The sequence below is a fragment of the Stomoxys calcitrans genome, chromosome 3 (assembly GCF_963082655.1).
Source record: "Stomoxys calcitrans chromosome 3, idStoCalc2.1, whole genome shotgun sequence".
NCBI lineage: Eukaryota > Metazoa > Arthropoda > Insecta > Diptera > Muscidae > Stomoxys > Stomoxys calcitrans.
The window spans coordinates 108,687,385-108,706,706 of NC_081554.1; the positions used below are offsets into that span (position 1 = coordinate 108,687,385).

The 19,322-nt window shown below is 42.8% G+C and overlaps 1 protein-coding gene across 3 annotated transcripts in view; it reads left to right on the forward strand.

Moving 5' to 3' along the window:
• Positions 1 to 274: 274 nt before the first annotated feature.
• The window catches only part of LOC106087127 (trafficking kinesin-binding protein milt), a 130,278-nt gene continuing 111,230 nt past the window's right edge, over positions 275 to 19,322 (forward strand). The window contains exon 1 of one of the 3 annotated variants that reach the window (XM_059366121.1): positions 275 to 769. The gene's annotated coding sequence lies outside the window, so the exon portion shown is untranslated. The remainder of the gene's footprint in view (positions 770 to 19,322) is intronic. The other 2 variants (XM_059366122.1, XM_013252051.2) reach the window with 2 other exon arrangements.

Consider the following 19,322-nt stretch of genomic DNA (forward strand, 5'->3'; position numbering starts at 1 on the left):
CTATAAGAGCTTGACGAGAATCGCTACCTCCACATGTAAATATGGCTACTAAAACAACAACAACCGACTTTTAAAAGGAAACCAAAACACCAAATTCGATAAATCGATTTTATTATCCATTGTTCGATATACAACCCTTTAAAAGTCGACTTTGAATTTTTCACACAAATGGTCAAATAATCGATTAGTTAAGAATCGACGTTTTTTATCTCAAATATTAACTCAGGCTATTTTAGCTCGAAAACATGAAAAGTATTATTTGAGCACTCTTAAAATACAATTTTTAGACACTGCTTAATAAGTGTTTTTCTATAAAATGCATTAATTGACATTATCACGCAACAAAAAATTACTATTTAATTCGACATTCCAAACATATTCATATCTCTACATTCAGACGAATTAAAATCTGTCAACTTTGAAGATGTCGAACAATGATGAAAGATAAGGAAAAGTAAAACGTCAAAAGTCAAGTACACCAAACAAGGTTTGGTAGCTGTTACATGTTGTTTTAATATGCTCCAGGTGCGGAAAACTTAATTTTAAATATTTTGTGAATGTTATGTGAAGTCTTGAGTAGTGGAAAGCAATACATTTAATGTCGGACGTAACTCATCTACGGTAAACGCGGAAAAGTACATGCATCGGAGCACAAAACAGACGGATTTTTAATATTGTACATATATGCTTTTCTTTCTCGTGTTCTTGTTCGTTACCGACGACGGGAAAAAGTGAATTTATGTTTACAGTTATTAGAACTGCTAATAAGGTAAATCTTTCATACGACTTTAATTTACATTGGCAAGGCATTAAGTGCCTACTGGTCATCAACGTTTGTACCAATTTGTGTTCAGAAGAAAAAAAGTGTTAAACTAAATTTTGGTGTAGCTACTTATATAAGCACAATTTAACTCAGTAATTTGTTCGCCTTCTTACTAGACATTGCAGCCCAAAACAAAATAATATATAGGCGCTAGAGAATATTTTTGAATAATTGTGATGCCTTAATATGTCATGAAATAAAATTAGACATGTACATGTCTAGGAAACTACGTCCGCTGACATTTAAAGTCCGCTCCAATGTTTGGACAGTAAAAATCAAATTGTGTGAAATCGGACGAAACTATTTTCATGCTCCTTGCCACTGTAAGAGATTTTGTTTAATCTTTCGTTTAAGACAACAAACGAAGAAAAATTACGCAATACAACATTATTCGATTTTTGTTCCGATTAAAGTATGGATAAATTGAACTTTATAGAACGCTCTAATTTTTGGTATACGACGGGCAAACAACGTACGCAAAAAAAAATATCAAGCCCATATTAGTCACTTCTCTAGAAACATTATTTATGCGCTTCTTGGGGAAAGGCAAAGTCCAACGCAACCAATTTTGGAGTATATTCACATGTAGTTTACAGTGTGCAATATATACACCGGAGGTACACTATAATATTGGTAAAACTTGTGCCAAATTTGTATTTCCTGGCCCACAAGTCTGTCACTAATATGACTGACTATATGTTTTATGTTTTTGTAACTGCTAAGTTACTCCTATTTATTTAGTTCTATATATAATAATAGGTTGGCACAAGAAGGAGCTATGTCCCTTAATGGAGCTGGTTGACACGAGAACTAAGGAAAAGGTCTGTCGTCTTTCGTGAATCTTAGAACTGACAGGTTTTTTTTAAGTCAAAGCGTTGCGATCAGGAATCCGGAGCTGGTTCTTTAGCGCTCTCATATAAACCGATCAGCTACTTTGATTTCTTGAGTATATCGAGGACAAAACTTTGATCCGATTTCACTGGCAATTTGCGCATGCTGTTCATGGATTCCATAGCCCGGGTTCAATCTGTGTGGTGCTCATCGCTGTTAAAAGCAGCTTAGCCGCGAGAATGCTCAACACGGAGCAGCTGCAACGGCAATCGTGGATAATCTGCGATATCGAGCGGAGAGTCTCAGTGAGAGGCCGGATAGCTCCGGCTCTTGCATAAATACTGAGTACCTATGATGCTCGATATGACAAGGCGATTTATTGGAGCTTTTCAATAACCAGTAGCCACCATGTTACCACGGCGATCGGTCTTTTGGATCGGAATGAGCTCGCTCTCCTATAGGAGCTTGACGAGGATCGCCACCTCCACATGCAAATGTGGCTACAAAAACATGAATTCAATATTAACCAATCGTCTGTTTTAACTTCTTGCCCGAATAAAACCTCGATCCTAATGCGAATGGAAAAAATAAATTAGCTTTTACTAATATCGCTAATGCATGAGGTAGTGTGCTAACGCGAATCGAGTGTGAACATCTTAACGGACAGTAAAATTGCCATAAGGGCAATAACCAGGGCGGTAGGGTCACGAACAGTCTTGCAGTGTAAGCAGGAGATTAACGCCTTCTCTGAGGATGGCAAAATCTGCATCGTTTGGGTGCCGCGCCATAACTGAGTAATGGGGAATGAATGGGCAGACGTTTTGGCGGTGAAGGCCAGAGGACTGCCGTCAATGAACTTGGTTAACCCGAAGCCTTTCGGGTCGACGCTGCCCGAGGGCGACGAATGCGCATGCAACCCTGTGGAACAGCGAAACGGTTGGTAGGACGGCGAAAATCCTATGGGAAGTTACAGACCGTGAGAAGAGGCTATTACTGAAAGGAAGTAAGAAGTAGGTCAGTATAGCTATTGGTATCATGACAATCGTTGCGGCAAGTAATATCATGTGTAATGCATTCGGAGAAGATGATGATACGTTAGAGCATTCCTTTGTCATTGCCCGGCTTTCCCTAATTTTTTTATTTCATTTCATGCAATGCGAAGCCATCAGGCCTATAAATAACCACACTGTGCATAAGACGTACTTTTTCTAACATAAGTTAAAAAACTACTCGATTAAAAATAAAAAAACTTAAAAACTTAGAAAATGGAAAAAAAATTTAACATATTTAACACTTTCTGAATCTAGATAAAATTAAATAACAAATAAAATAAAAATTATAAGCAGTAACAGATTAAAAAAAATCCTACTTAAAAAAGATCAACGTAATAAATTAAAAAAATGATTAAAGCATAATAAAAAAAGTAATACTTAAACCAAAATATACAAAAAAGATCACAATAATACTCTTGGCTTTGAAAACAAATTATCAAGAATTAAAAACAAAAGAGCTTGAAATAAAAAAATAATAATAAAAAAGATCACTTAACAAAAAAAAAAAAGAATTAAACAAAATGGAAAAAAAAGGAATACTAAAATCAAAAAATAAATAAATTACCAATAATACGCCCGATAAAAACAATCCGTTAAAGTTGTTGACAATTTGACACAAAAATTAAAAGCGCTGAAAGTGTAGGCGAAGACGATTTGATAAAGATCTTGTTGAAAAACTGAAATTCTTTAAATCCGTAGGCAAGGAGTTGTACAAACGTGCAACCCTTACAAAAAAGTACTACTCAAAAAATTATCTACCCTCGGAAGAACCAACTGATTAGTTCTGGTAGAATGGCAAAAATTAAATTCATTAACAAGAAAAATTGGAGACCGACATTTCAATAACTTAAAAAGAAACAAAAGCAAACGATAATTAACATACGACGGGAAATCACAACCGAGAAAACGACACACATAGGGAGTTATATGAACACGACGACCTACACCGTAAACAAAACGAATCATATTGTTAAAAGCGACCTGAATACGATGCATGCTCCCTTGCGACGCACTGGAGTACACCTCCAGACAATATAAAATGGCCGGCAAAACTAATGCATGCGCCAAACGCTCCCTAACAAAGAGCGGTAAATATAAACTCGTGGCATACAGGCTTCTTAAAGAAAAGTAAACCTTAGACACCACGGAACTAACGTGCCGATCAAACCGAAGCCTGGCATCCAGCTGAACACCAAGACAATCAATGCTTTGCACAAATTCAATATCTACATTATTATATCTAACACTAACATGATTGTGACAGCCCGAAGATAAAAAAAGGGCTTTAGGTTTAGAAGCGTTAACACTGAACCTATTCTCCGCCATCCACTCACGTAACGACTCCATCGCAAAATTAATTTTCGTCTGAAAAACATTCAAAAATCGGTTATCACCCTTAAAAAGCAATTGGATGTCATCAGCATATGCAAATGGAGTGCACCAACAATCCAGACGAGAAAAAACATCATTGACAAATAACGCAAAAAGAAGTGGACCTAATACTGAACCCTGAGGAACACCGCTTCTTACAGAAAGAACACTACTACATATACCATCAACACAAACAAACTGGCTCCTACCTGTAAGATACGAGCATAACAATGTACATGCACTGGTCGAAAACTTATAAACGGACTTTAATTTACTAAGAAGAAGGCCATAATCCACTCTGTCAAATGCCTTTTCCAAATCTAAAGACAATAGCACGCAAAATCGTGATCCACCCATGTTTGACCGGATAGAATCTGTCAAACCCAATAACAATGAGGCTGTACTTCTACCTCGCCTAAATCCACACTGGGCATCACAAATAAAACGATTACTTTCCAAATAGCCAGACATTTGACATTTAATAACATGCTCGACAATCTTAGAACAAATAGGTAAAATAGAAATCGGGCGGAACTTCTTCACAGCGTGATAAGACGGTTTTTTTCCCAACGGGCACTATTTTGGCTAATTTCCAATCGGACGGAAAAGAAGAAGTTAACAAAATAGAATTTACAAGATGTAACAGATGACAAGACACAAGAGGATAGACTTTCTTAAGAAATTTTAATGAGAAACCATCTACACCTGCTGCATTGGACTTAATGGCAGAAAATGCCTTATCCAACTCCCACAACTCCGCACGTTGAAAAGCAAAACCACTATAGTCATACTCCCCGAGAGAACTACTTTGGGAGTCCAATTGGTTTTTATTAAAGGTCGTATTCAAATCCTCCACATTCAAATCACAATCATACGACTTGCAACTGCCAAGTCCATTAGATTTTACCAACGACCATAACTGCTTCGTGCTTTTATTGCCCTCAAACTGCAACACATTCGTTTCCCTTCTAACCTTTCTTATAACAATAAATTCGCCACTTAACATTGGATCTATTCTCCAAGAAAGTTAATACCTGCACCCTCTTTTCGACCTAACCTTCGCTAATTACGTCAATTTAATTTCTCCCATTTAAGAAAGGTGCGGTTAAGGGAAATTAACGCAACCCATCGTTAAGAAGCACCCTTTCCGTATTTTACATGTTTTTTACTTGTTATAATCAGAGATGGCCTGTCGGAACCTCTGACTTATGTATATGACATACATTTCCGAGTTATAATTCTCGTACGTGCGTCGAAAACGGCGTAAACCAAACAGGAAAAACTGATTTTTGATAGAGTTAAAAAAATAAAATTAAAATGAAAAATATTTTAAACATCCGTGAATTGATGATAAATATATAAAATAAAATAAATAAATTCCGAATTTAACTAGCAGAGACACAAACCGCTTTGTTAACAGAGCGCGAGAGGGAGTAACAGAAGTATTAACAGAGTTCCACTGAGGGGTTAGCAGAGCTCTGTAATTATTTAACATAACCAAAATCCCATGGCAGCTGGTTGTACGCAGCAGATTGACCGATGGAATACTTCATTGCCAAGGGCTGCCGCCTCAGTGCACATTTTCATCTTGTTTTCGTCATGGGAAAGGCCCCGGAGTGCCTTCTACGCACGCTTCTGGTCCGGATTGAAAATAACCCCGAAACCTGGTTCTGTTCGGTTTGCCAGAACCGCCTCCATCGTCGGTCGGTGAGGTGTAACCGGTGCATGGAGTGGGTACATTTCCGATCTTGCTCTGGCCTCACTTCACTACGGGAGTATAGTTATACTCGATATGTTGCAAGGTGTTGTGCGAATATAGCCATCAGTGGGTCACAAGCGTCGTTGTCGCCGCCCTCTGCGTCCTCGTCGTCGGACTATGTGACCCCCCGACCTCTCCCGTGCGGCAATATACGCAACGGCCGCATCCCAGCCCCATTATTGCCAGGCCAGTGCTGGGAAATTTATCATTTTTGCAACTGAACTGGATACAATGTGCTACGCAAGGATCGCTCAAGGAACGGAGGTGGGGGTTTGCCCTTCGTGATACACCATTCCGTACAGTATAGACCCATCTCGCATGCGCCTGGCGCTCGTGACACCTACATAGAAAGCATGGGGATAGCAGTCAGGCCCGGTTCTGCCGAGATAGAGAATTACAATGTGTACACACCGCTGGTTGGTAGCTGTGTCCTAATTAATGGCCAAGCTTACAACCCCGATATAAGCTTTGGCTGAGCAGATTGAAGGCTCCACGTTTTGCACGGTGAATGAGGATGCCCCCACTACGATTAGGAGTACGTGCGGCAGTTCGCCAGACATCTCCATTGCATCCCCTGATCTTCTGAGTGGCTTATCCTGGCAAGCGGTCATCTCTTTGGGGTCAGACCACCACCCCATAATTCTGGGATTCGTTGTTCGACCGCACTAACCGAATCAGTGAGCTGAATCTGGAAATAAACAGGGTAGTCAACGAACATAAGCGGGATTTATGGCTGGAACACTTGGAGCGATGTAATTTAAGCACCGGTTTAGCCAAGCTGTGGTCTACTGTTAAGTCACTCTCGAACCCCGGTAGACGGGATGACAGGACCTCAGTCACTTTTGGGGAAATAGCCGTGACTGATCCGAAGAGATGCACCAGGTTGTTCAACCGTCTATTTATTGTGCATCCCGAGAGTGACAGGGCAAGGAGGAGACCCATCCGCCGTATTCGTGGTCTCTGAGCCGATGAACAGCCATCACAATTTACCGTGGGCGAAGCTACGAAAGTCATCCGCGGCGCCAAATCATTCAAGGCGTTGGGCCCCGGCAGAATCTCTATATTGATGTTGAATCTGGATTCACATGGAGTTTAGTACCTTACAATTGTCCTCAACCTGTCTTTGAACACTCTTATAGTCCCGATGTCTGGAAAATGGGCAGAGTGATCCCGCTACTGAAGCCTGGAAGGCCAGAGTTTGGAGGAGTCGTACAGACCGATCTCCCTTCTCTCACCAATAGCAAAGACGCTTGAAGCATTACTCCTCCCGAGCCTCGTAGAAGAATTTCCATTCGCCGAGGATCAACATGGATTTCGAAGACTGCATAGCACAACAACTGCTCTGTATGCCATCACCGCACACATTTGCCGTGGCTTCAATCAGTCCAGGCGATGTGTTAGGATGGTCCTCGTGGCACTGGACCTATCGAAGGCATTCGACATGGTCAGCCATGCCAAACTATTTGAGGACATCGCCAACACGTCTCTTCAGCCAGGTCTGAAACGCTGGGTCGCGAATTATCTCTGTGGTCGCCAGTCATTTGTGGGATTTAGGGATAAGAAGTCAAAGCACCGTAGAGTGAAACAGGGAATTCCTCAAGGTGGGGTGATATCTCCGGCACTGTTTGACCTCTACCTATCCTCCATTCAACCCCCTCTTGACGGCATAGAGATCATATCATATGCGGACGATTGTACGATCATGGCATCAGGCACCCCAACCATTGTTGACATCTTCGATAGGTTGAACGTCTACCTCAACGAAATTGCCTCATATTTCGCTGCAAGAAACCTGAAGATATATGCCACCAAATCTTTAGCCACATTGTTCACAACAAATACGCATGACGTGAATACTGAGCTGACTTTGATGGTCGATGGAGAAATCATTCCGACCACCAAGTGTCCCAAAATACTTGGCGCCACATTTAACAGCTCTTACACATTCTCCTCACATGCCACAGCCATTTGCAATAAAGTCAAAAGTAGAAACAAGGTCCTCAAGTCACTCGGTGGCAGCACTTGGGGTGCAGACAAAGAAACCTTGTTGACCACGTACAAAGCAATTGGCCGGTCTATGGTAAGTTATGCAGCGCCAGTGTGGTGACACGCAGTGGAATAATATTCAGATCTGTCAGAATGCCGCCCTCCGAACTGCGACGGGCCGGCTCCTCCATTCTCATGTAGAACACCTCCATCAGGAGACAAAGATTCTACCAGTGCGAAGACATAACTACATGCTGTCTAAGCAATACCTTTTTGGATATTATCGCAGAGACCATTCAAATCATCATCCTGTGTATAGGTATTTATCGTCCAGAAGCCTTAAGGTAGATCTGCATGATCTAGAGTGTGAGGTCCAGCGCTACAAGAGAGAACCTCTAGATCAACTGGGCCTAGACAACATTCATGCAGACACGCTGGCAGATGTGGTAAATAGCTACCGGGTGAATGAAGTCCTTGGAGAACGACCGCCTTCCACTGCATCTGAAGAAATTGACCTCCCCCGGCAAACCAGCGTAGTTCTGGCTCAATTACGATCTGGCAGATGCATCCGCCTCAATTCCTGCAGAGCAAAGATTGATGCCGACGTGCAGGATGTATGTCCCGATTGTGACCAGGGACCACATGACACACGTCACCTGTTTAACTGCCCCCATACCCACTCGTCTCAGACCCAGTTTGCTGTGGACGCACCCCATCTTAGTCGCAGAGTTCCTGTGTCTTGACACTCAACAGAATCAAGCAGACGAAAAATATAACACAATAAACTGCTACAACAACAACAGCAACAAACTGGTGAACGTTCTTTGGAGAACGACCGCTTCCAGTTTCACCTGAAGAAATTATAATTATGAATTTTTGTTGTTCTTTGGTTTGTTAAGTAATTACAGAACTATGCTAACCCCTCAGTGGAACTCTGTAAATACTTCTGTTACTCTCTCTCTCTCTCGCACTCTGTTAACAAAGCGGTTTGTGTCTCTGCTAGTAAAATACGGAATTTATTTTCACGCACATGTGAATAGGTCCGAAGGAGCGTCCTGTTACACTGGAATAGGAAAAGGGAGAAGCCTTCTAATTCCTATCGTTACAACATCCCAATCGCTTAAAAACCCCAAACAATTTGTGATTGTTCACATCTGCTAGATCTACTCTTGCAGTCGCGGACAATCAGCGGTATCGAGTGGAGAGTCTCAGTGAGAGCGCCCGCCCTCGCAACGCTAAAATATTGAGAGCCTATGATGCTCGATATGATATGGCGAGTTATTGGCGCCTTTAAATAAACACAGATAATTCAAGAGTCAGCGTCAATTTGTTTGAGGCTCTACCACACTACATGTTCTTGTCCATTGGTATTTCATTATGTGAGTCAACATTGCCTATACAGACGATTCATCATTTTTGCTATAACATAATATGTAATTTTTGTATGACATAACCTAAAAATGTGAGCAAAAGCAGATTTTTTTATGGCTACAAATTGTTAAAGTTTTGAAAACAATTTAATTAGGTGTTGCTTTCATTCAACTTACAACAAAAGCAGCACATTTCTTTATGTTCTTGTCAGAAGAAATAAAGCACCGCTCTAATCGAAAAAACAGTGCTATATTGAAAGTGATGTATTATTTTTATTCGTTTCACACTATGTGCGCAATTTAACAATAGCAAAATTTGACATGTCATAAGACAAGAACATGAAGTGTGATGACACTTTTATATATGTAAATATCATATGGGAAACATAAAAACCGCTGATACTAGCGTCAGAGCCAGTGACATGAATGTCCCATATTATATGCTTGTAACACAACTTGACGCTGGCTCTTTAACTGCATTTAGAAAAAGAAACAATTACGGAACTTTTGAACGTATAGATAAATGTACACGAAACATAGTCAATGTTGAGGTGTTTTTCTACGAAGTATTCAAAGTTTGGGGATCCTAGGGGGTCCAGAACCTGATCCATGGGGCTTGAAAGTTGGTAAGTTGAGTCGCTTGTCAAACAGTCATTTATGGGCCGATAGGACTTTCAAATTTCTTTTTTGAAAATTTAATCAAGTAATCGTCGGATTTTCTGAAGTTGTGGGACCATTTGTAAACCATTTCAAAAAAACTTGATGCAGATTGCTCCTTCCTAACAAAAAACTATTCGCTTTATAACTTTAAATTTCCGAAAAAGATGAACAAATGACCGATCGCCAAGATGGCCATTGGTTATTTAAAGGCGCCAAAAACTCGCCTTGTCATATCGACCATCAAAAGCACTTAGTATTTATGGAAGAGCCGGTGCCGCCCAGCTTCTCATTGAGACTCTCCATTCGACATCGCTCGTTGTCTGCGATTGAAGTTTCAGCTACCCCGTATGGAGCATTCCACTATCTGCAACCTATGGACGCGCCCGGTAGCTCGCAGCAAAGCAGCTTGTGACAACGATGAACACTACACGGTTTGGAGCTCAAAGTTCCAGCCTGTGTAGGGCTAAAGTTATCCCGAGCCGGTGTAGCTTGGTTTTTCAGTGTGGCATGATTTTCCTGACCCTGTTGCATCGCCGCATAAACAGTTTGAATTCATGCCAGTACTAGACCACACAATACTTAAATAAAATTAAAAAAAATATCGCAAGAAATCTGCCCCGTTTCTAAATCAACTAGATCGAAGGTATAGGAAGGTGGAAGTTTCCCTCACCAGAGATGTCTGACAACGTCAATGGTAATCATACTACACTCGCATTTTGATAAACCCTCTAAAGCAACGCTCTCTGGTTATCACTTTCAGCTCCCTACGCATATGATGCGTATATTTAGTGAACAATGTGGCTGATGATTTGGTGGCAGATCTTCATTCTATCTTCAGATTTCTTGCAACGAAATAAGAGGCAAGTTCGTTGAGCTAGACGTCGATGTCATCAATGAGTGGTGGGTCTGACGCCATGATCGCACAATCGTCCGAATATGATATGATCTCTATGCCGTCTATAGGGTGTGGAATGGAGGATAGGTAGAGGTTAAAAAATGCCGGAGATATCACCCCGCCTTGGATAACTACCTTTTCACACTACGGTGTTTCGATTTCTTATCCCTAAATTCCATAAATGACTACCGACAAACACAGATAATTTGCGAAGCAGTGTTTCAGTGCCACGAGGACTGGTCTGGGCTGATTGAAGTAACGGCAAATGTATGCAGTGATGGCATGCAGAGCAATTGTGCTATGCAGTTTTCGAAATCCATGCTGATGCTCGGCAAATGGAAATTCTCCAACGAAGCGTGGGAGAAGTAGTCCCTCAAGCGTCTTAGCTACTGGTGAGAGTTGGTCGGTCTGTACGACTCCCTCTTAGTCATGTTGAGGACAGTCGTAAGGTACTCGACTCTAAGTTGATCCAGATTCTTCAGCATCGTGTAGCCTTGGATGACTTTGCTCCACGGGTAAAATCCTTAACTTTGTCCACGGTAAATTGTGATGGTTGTGTTCTTCGGCTCGGAGATCACGGATACGAAGAATGGCTCTGCTCCTAGCTCTGTCACTCTCGGGATACGCAATAAATTGACGGTTGAACAGCCTGACGCACCTCTTCGGATCAGTCACGGTTATGTCGCCAAAAGTGATTATGGTCCTGTCACCCTGTCTAACGGGGCTCAAGAGTGACTTAACAGTAGACCACAGCTTGCCTAAACCGGTACCTAAGTTACACAGCTTCAAGTATTCCAGCCACAAATTTCGCTTATGTTCGTTGACTACCCTGTCAATTTCCAGATTCAGCTCGTTGATTCTGGGGTTAGTGCGGTCTGTGCAACGAATCCCATCACGCTCGTCTGCCAGTACCACTGCCTACGCCGGAAAATTGGGTCGCACTTGGGTATTCAACCGGCTGCTATAAAGCGAGCGATGTCTAAGAATTTCGTCTCGGCAACTAGTACATTTGTGGGGGTGTCAGTTCACTGAAGTGGCGATTGGTGTAATCTCTGACGCCGACCCAGTCAGCCTTCTTTTGATTGATAAAGGTCGGGCGCTCTGAGGTTATGAAGTCGACCTCGCGACTTCATAACCTCAGGTCGATACAGATAATTATGGGGAGGCGGTCTGATCTCAAAGAAATGACGGCTTGCCAGGTTGCGTCACTCAGAAAATCAGGAGATGCAATGGAAATGTCTGGCGAGCTGCTACACCTCCTCGTAATCCTAGGGCATCCTCATTCACCGTCTCCGCCTCATTCACCTGCTCTGTCAAAGCTATTCCTCGCTGGTCGTTACCTAAGGGAGAATGCCATGAAACGTTATGCGCATTAAAGTTTACTAGAACTAGATAATTATGGCCAGATAGTAACCCAGTTGTCGGGCTTGTAAGCTTGGCCATTAACTGGGTCACAAGTACCAACTGGCGGTATGTACACGTTGTATAGCTCTATCTCGGCAGTACCGGACTTGACTGCTATCCCCATGCACATCATGTTGGGGTCACTAGCGCCAGACGCAGGCGAGGTGGGTCTATACAGCACGGAATGGTGTATCCGAAGGCCAATCTCCCATCTCCATTCCTTAAGCGATCCTTACGTAGCTCATTGTATCCGTGACATCTGAGGAAGCTGCATGTGTTGGTCAGCTTTGTCTCCTGGATCGCCACAACCAATATGTTCTTCCGAGTCATAAAATCCACTATATCGTCGATTTTGCCTCTAAGACCATTGCATTGCTCTACAATCCCTAGAACAAAATTGTCCATAGGACTTCCATTTAGGTTAGGTTAGATTGAAAAGAGGGTGCAGATATTAATCCGCCCCGCCACTATGGACTTACACCTAAGCTATTAACCTAAGTAACCTCTAAAAAGAAAATTTTAAGTAAGGAATTCCGTGCTGCTTACAAAATACTTAATTGTTTTCAATGCCACTTCCCTAACTTGGTTTATATCTGGTATTGTGTCTCCACTTAAGTGCCGGTATCTGTTAGATGCCAAAGCCGGGCAATGACAAAGGAAATGCTCCAACGTCTCATCATCTTCCCCGCAATCCCTACACATGCTATCACCACTTGCCGCACCGATTTTACATAAGTGAGTTCGTAGTCCTATGTGTCCCATTATGATGTCAATAGCTATACTGACCTCCTTCTTGCTTCCTTTCAGTAATAGCATCGTCTTCTCACGATCAGGATCCCCCATAGGATTTCGCCGTCCTACCGACCGTTTCGCTGTTCCGCAATGTTGCATGCGCATTCGTCGCCCACTCCCTTAACTCGGACTGCGTCGACCCGAAAGGCTTCGGGTTAACCAAGTTTATTGACGGCAGTCCTCTGGCCTACATCGCCAAAACGTCTGCCCCTTTTATTTCCCCTTACTCTGTTATGACCCCGCCTCCAAACGATGCAGATTTTCCCATCCTCAGAGAAGGCGTTAATCTCCTTCTTACACTGCAAGACTGTTCGTGAACTGACCGTCCTGGTTGTTATTGCCCTTATGGCAATTTTACTGTCCGTAAAGATTTTCACCTTGACGTCCTCGCGTTAGCACCACACCACTTTACGCATTCTGTGATCGCCCGGTTCCCGCCTGCAGGACCGTATTATGGCCAGGCAGTGTAGAACAGATCTCAGTCCCTGGGTTCTCAATGAAGACCCCCAGGCCCACTATGTCCTTTAGCTTTGATCCACCCGTGTCACATGATCTTCCAGATGGCAATACTAGGGTTCCGTCAATCCAAGACTGTGCCGATGGCAGCAGTGCCTCGCACTCGACTTCAAGGTTCATCTCAGGTATCCGATCGGAAACCTCTTCCCTTCCTTCAAGGTTTCCTATCGTCGCCTCGATTATACCGCGATGGTATGAGCTGCTCCCATCCTCAATCCATTCTCCCATCGCCTTAAGTCTGATAGACGCAGTGGCTGCCTCACATTTATTCTGTGTGTCAATGGGTCGGATATCTAGAACAGTCCAGGGCTTGGTCCTCATCGCTCCGCCTTTGCCAAAACAACATGCTCTCTGAACCTGTTGTATGGTACTTATGTTGCACTTTCTCTCCATAGCAGTCCACTAAACTACTGAGGCGTAAGTAAGTATTGGTCTAATCACGCTCCTGTAGAGTCAGTGGAAAATCCTCGGATTCAGGCCCGATTTCGAGCCTACGGCCTTACGGTCTACATAGTGCCCAACATCTGTGAGCCTTCTCAGTACGCTCCTGAATGTGACACTCCCAATTCAGTTTTCTTTCCACGATCACACGTAAGTATTTGACCTTGTCAGATATCGAAATCGTCTTATTGAGGAAACGTGGTGCGTTAAATTGGCCCACCTTCGTCTTCCTCGTAAACAGGCATATTTCAGTCTTCTCTGGGTTAACATTGAGACCTCTAGGTCTAGCACAGTCTTATGCCATATGCAAGACCCTTTCCTCCCTTCTGCATAGTCCGTTCGGATCCTTACGCCTTGGAAGTATTATAACATCGTCTGCGTAGCAGACGGGTTTCAAATCCCTCCTCAGTCAGCATCCTTAATAGGTCATTTATGGTTGTCACCCATAGGAGTGGCATGCCCTGTGCCACTTTCTCCCTTATATATATGCCATGGGCCACACAATTTATCCACCAGTTCCTTAGCATATGGTTTATCAAGTCTCTAAGGAGCGTGTCCACCCGGTACTGGTCTAAGGATTGGATCAGTGTGTCGGTCCGCACATTGTTAAAAGCCCCCTCGATGTCAATGCCTACCGCCAGTATGTACGTTTTGGCATCGAAGGATTCTTCTATTTTATGTACAACCTCATGCAGGACAGTCTCTATCGACCTTCCCTTGATTCAGGCATGCTGTTTGTATTTGATCAGTTCGCTGGATGTCCTACTCTTTATCATGGTGTCCACAATATATGGGTATAAACACCACAATTGCATCCTGCCAGGCTTTCGGAGTATATGCAAGTCCTAGGCAGGCTGTGAAAATTTTACCCATATGAGGCGCCAGATAGCCTGCCTCCTTCTCTAGTAACGCCGGAAATATTCCATCAGGCCCAAGTGACTTAAATGGTATGAAGCTCCTCAAGGATCCCTTCATCATAAATTCCGTAATTATAAACCTTCTACTAAAGTTTCAGTTTGGACATGGGTTTTAGAGAGAAACTTTTTATCTTGGCAGCGTCATTAACGCTATCGACCTGTTCGCAGAAAAGCTTCCAGGAGGCAACTTTTGCAGCCCTTATTGTATTCCTTGAGCTGTGTGTAATACACATCCCAATAAACTTCCGTTTTTTTACGACGTGCTCTGTTAAAAAGTCTGCAGGCCCGGAAGCTTATCGGATTCGGCGCTGGCCGTGCTATTCTAAACCTAATGTAGCGATGGTCAGAGAAAGAGTGTTCCATCGATACCCTCCAATTCTGAACCGTTGAAACTCCGACGTGGGTGGCGGTGTCGTAGAGTCGGAAGGCAGACAAAGTGATGCCAGGTATGCTCCACCGTCTCCCTGTCTCACCACTGTTGCATCCGACGTTGACAACACTGGGGAAAATATATAATTCAAATTTTTATGTCAAATAACACAGGTCCTAGGCCGAGTACCAGTGTTAGCATAGAATAATTGGTAGTTGATATGGCTCAGTTCAGAAACTTTGTACCGGGTGAAAATTTCTGCCTATCCTAGTCTTCTCAATCTTGAAAGACAGCTTTGCTCCCTTAGTGCGCCATGCCTTTAGTCTTAGCCAAACTTGTCACGGGATATCCATCTTTCTCAGCAGGTCGAGCTTTGCGCCCTACCAAGGAGCGTAAATACCTCTGACGAGCTGTTTGACGGTATCAATACATTCCGACGACGCAAAACGCAGCGTAAAGATTTCCCCTCTAAATTCTCATCATTTGTATGGGTGGGCCCTCTACAGAGTTCTACACATAATCAAAAATCCGATCGTTAACCAGATCTTCCACTTGGGACCGATGATCTGGTGGAATCCTACCGGATGCACAGCCGATATTGATGACTGCATAAGTCAGCTCATCTCTGTTGGGCTTCCTTGCCACTATGGCGTAAGAGGGCGGCTCCTTACCATTCTCAGCGACCATCTTCCCCTTCCGTGATGGCTGTGGCCTCCTATTGGTAGTCACAGTCCTCTATGAAGACTCGGAGGCCGTGCTCGCTTCCTTCGTTTTTGTTCCAAATTTGTCTACCTCCGCAAGACACTGTCTGGAGGCTACTTTGCGGGATGGCTGGCTTGGTTTTCTTAGCTCACTTCTGCCGTCATCCCGATGCCCTCATCTCTCGATTCGGCTGCGATGACTGTTTCATTGACACCGTCGCTGTCTGAATCCGAGTCAGAAACACCACCTTTACTTAAAGGCTGGTTATTAGTCTGACTACTAGTTGTGCGCTTGAAGCATTACACTCGACTACAGGTGCCAAGGCACCCTTATCCATAGGATGGGAGGACAACACGCTATGTTCTGACGCCACAACCGCAGATGTTGAGTCTTTGGAGTCCATTTCCAGCCTACTCCAAAAGGCTTTAGATTTTTTTTCGTAATAGGTAGTACCTATTCCGAGATATAGATATATGTTTTTCTTCTTTGAGGAGCGAAATAAAAACACCTCCGCTACATTCAGCGGCTACAATCATACTTCCATTTAAATCCTTAAATTTTGCTTCACCTATAGTAAATAAAGGGTGATTTTCTTGAGGTTAGGATTTTCATGCATTAGTATTTGACAGATCACGTGGGATTTCAGACATGGTGTCAAAGAGAAAGATGCTCAGTATGCTTTGACATTTCATCATGAATAGACTTACTAACGAGCAACGCTTGCAAATCATTGAATTTTATTACCAAAATCAGTGTTCGGTTCGAAATGTGTTCAAATTTTGACAAATTTTGTTCAGCGATGAGGCTCATTTCTGGTTGAATGGCTACGTAAATAAGCAAAATTGCCGCATTTGGAGTGAAGAGCAACCAGAAGCCGTTCAAGAACTTCCCATGCATCCCGAAAAATGCACTGTTTGGTGTGGTTTGTACGCTGGTGGAATCATTGGACCGTTTTTTTTCAAAGATGCTGTTGGACGCAACGTTACGGTGAATGAACACATTTCGAACCGAACACTGATTTTGGTAATAAAATTCAATGATTTGCAAGCGTTGCTCGTTAGTAAGTCTATTCATGATGAAATGTCAAAGCATACTGAGCATCTTTCTCTTTGACACCATGTCTGAAATCCCACGTGATCTGTCAAATACTAATGCATGAAAATCCTAACCTCAAAAAAATCACCCTTTATATAAAGCATTACTTTTGTTTTGGACCTTATTTTTGGGCTATTTGCATTTATTTTTATATCTATAGGCTAACATATCTACAAAGCGGGTAAAATTTTCTAGATATGAAAACTTCCATTGGTGCGGAAGTCCTTTAGTTATTTTCACTGATCTGTATTGTGTTGTGTTCTATCTTTCGCCTACTGAGAAGAGTGGGTCTGGCCGGGCAGTTAAATATGACTTGTGGTCCCTAGTCAAAATCGGTACAAACATCCAGCACGTCGACATCAATCCTTGCTATGTCACCATTTATTTGAAACGACTGCCCAGCACTGAAGGTGGCCACCGTAGGGCAGAGTTTAGCATGTCCGCCTATGACGCTGAACGCCTGGGTTCGAATTCGAGACCATCAGAAAAAAAATTTCAGCGGTGGTTTTCCACTCCTAATGCTGGCCAAATTTTGAGATACTATGCCATGTAAAACTTCTCTCCAAAGAGGTGTCGCACTGCGGCACGCCGTTCGGACTCGGCTATAAAAGGGAGGCCCCATATCATTGAGCTTAAACTTGAATGGGACTGCACTCATTGATATGTGAGAAGTTTGAACCTGTTTCATAGTGGAATGTTCATGGGCAAAATTTGCATTTTTGACAGCACTGAAGGTGGAGAATTGTTAATTTCGTCAGCAGGAATAGTGGTATAATGATCCGATTCGATCTTGAAGATGGAAAGAAAGGACGCTTAGGATTCGCATTAGTTGTACATGGCATAAATCCCTGCGCGAGATAGCTGTGAGCACCACACTGGCTGGAACATTGTTGTCCGTTCTGTGTGGTGTTCATTGCTGTCACGAGAAGCTTAGCTGCAAGTTACCGGGCGCATCCACAGGTTGCGGATAATGGAATGCTCTATAGGGAGTAGCTGCCACGGCAGTCACGGACAATCAGCGGTATCAAGCATAGAGTCTCAGCGAGAGGCCTGGCGGCACCGGCTCTAACACAATGATGCTCGATATGACAAGGGTTATTGGCGCCTTTAAATAACTAATGGCCACCCTGTTACCGCGGCAATCGATCCTTTGGACCGGAATGAGCTTGCTCACCTAAAGGAGCTTGACGAGGATCACCACCTCTACATGAAAATGTGGTTACAACAACAACAACGGGAATATAGTCACACTGAATAAGTTGCAAGTAGCTCTGCAAACATGTGGGTCACAAGCGTCGCCTTCCGCGTTTTCTCCTCGGGCTATGTGACCCCCCAATCTCTCCCGTGCGGCAATATATGCAACAGCATCCTGGTCTCAATGTTGGCAGGAAGTGGATGTGTATCTTTGTTGCAATTGAATTGCAATGATCTTAGAACAAGATCGACCATATTGGTTGCAGCGATCCATGAGACAAATCTGACCAACACCTGCTGCTTCCACAGATGTCCCCGATACAATGTGCTACGTAAGGATCGCTTAAGGAAGGAAGATGGGATATTGGCCTTCGTGATACACAATTCCGTGAAGTTAGACCCACTTCGCCTGCGTCTGGCGCTAGTGACCCCAACTTAAAGTGCATGGGACTTCCGCATCAATGGAAGTTTTCATCATCTATAAAATTTTTCTTGCCATATATACAATTTATTGCATGCAATTAAGGAAATATATTATAAGTTGGAGTCTTAGCTTTGCATTTTGAGAACTTGAAGCGTTTTCCCATTTTTTTTTAAAGCCAATATTGTACTTTACATATCTCCTACTTGAGTCAACACAATTTATAAAAATTACGTTTAAAACGCATCCGTGCAAATTTCAAAAAAAAGTTTGTTAGACAAATTTCTTGGATATGCAAATTTAAGCATATTCTTTGAGCTCTTCCCAACAAAAAAATTTGAAAATTTGACCATGAAATGCGATTTTATCAGCCCGAACAAAATTTTGAAGGCCCGTCAATGGGCCATCGGGAGCCCTAGGACCTTGCACATATGTAGTTTAACACCTCAGCTTTAACCATGTAAGTCTCATGAAGATGTCTTTATCCGTTCGAAGATGGCGGAATTATTTCCATTTATTTTCCCCCATACCACTGTGCGTCGTGGGTTCTGTTGGACCTAAATCCTTTTGCGTTATAATAGCTGCACACGATGTTGCTTATTCATTAGGTTAGGTTAGGTTGAAAAGAGCGTGCGGATATTAATCCACCCATGCCACTATGGAAATAAACCAACACTATGGTTATTCATAACATTTAAAAGTAATATGTTAAAATCCCAAATA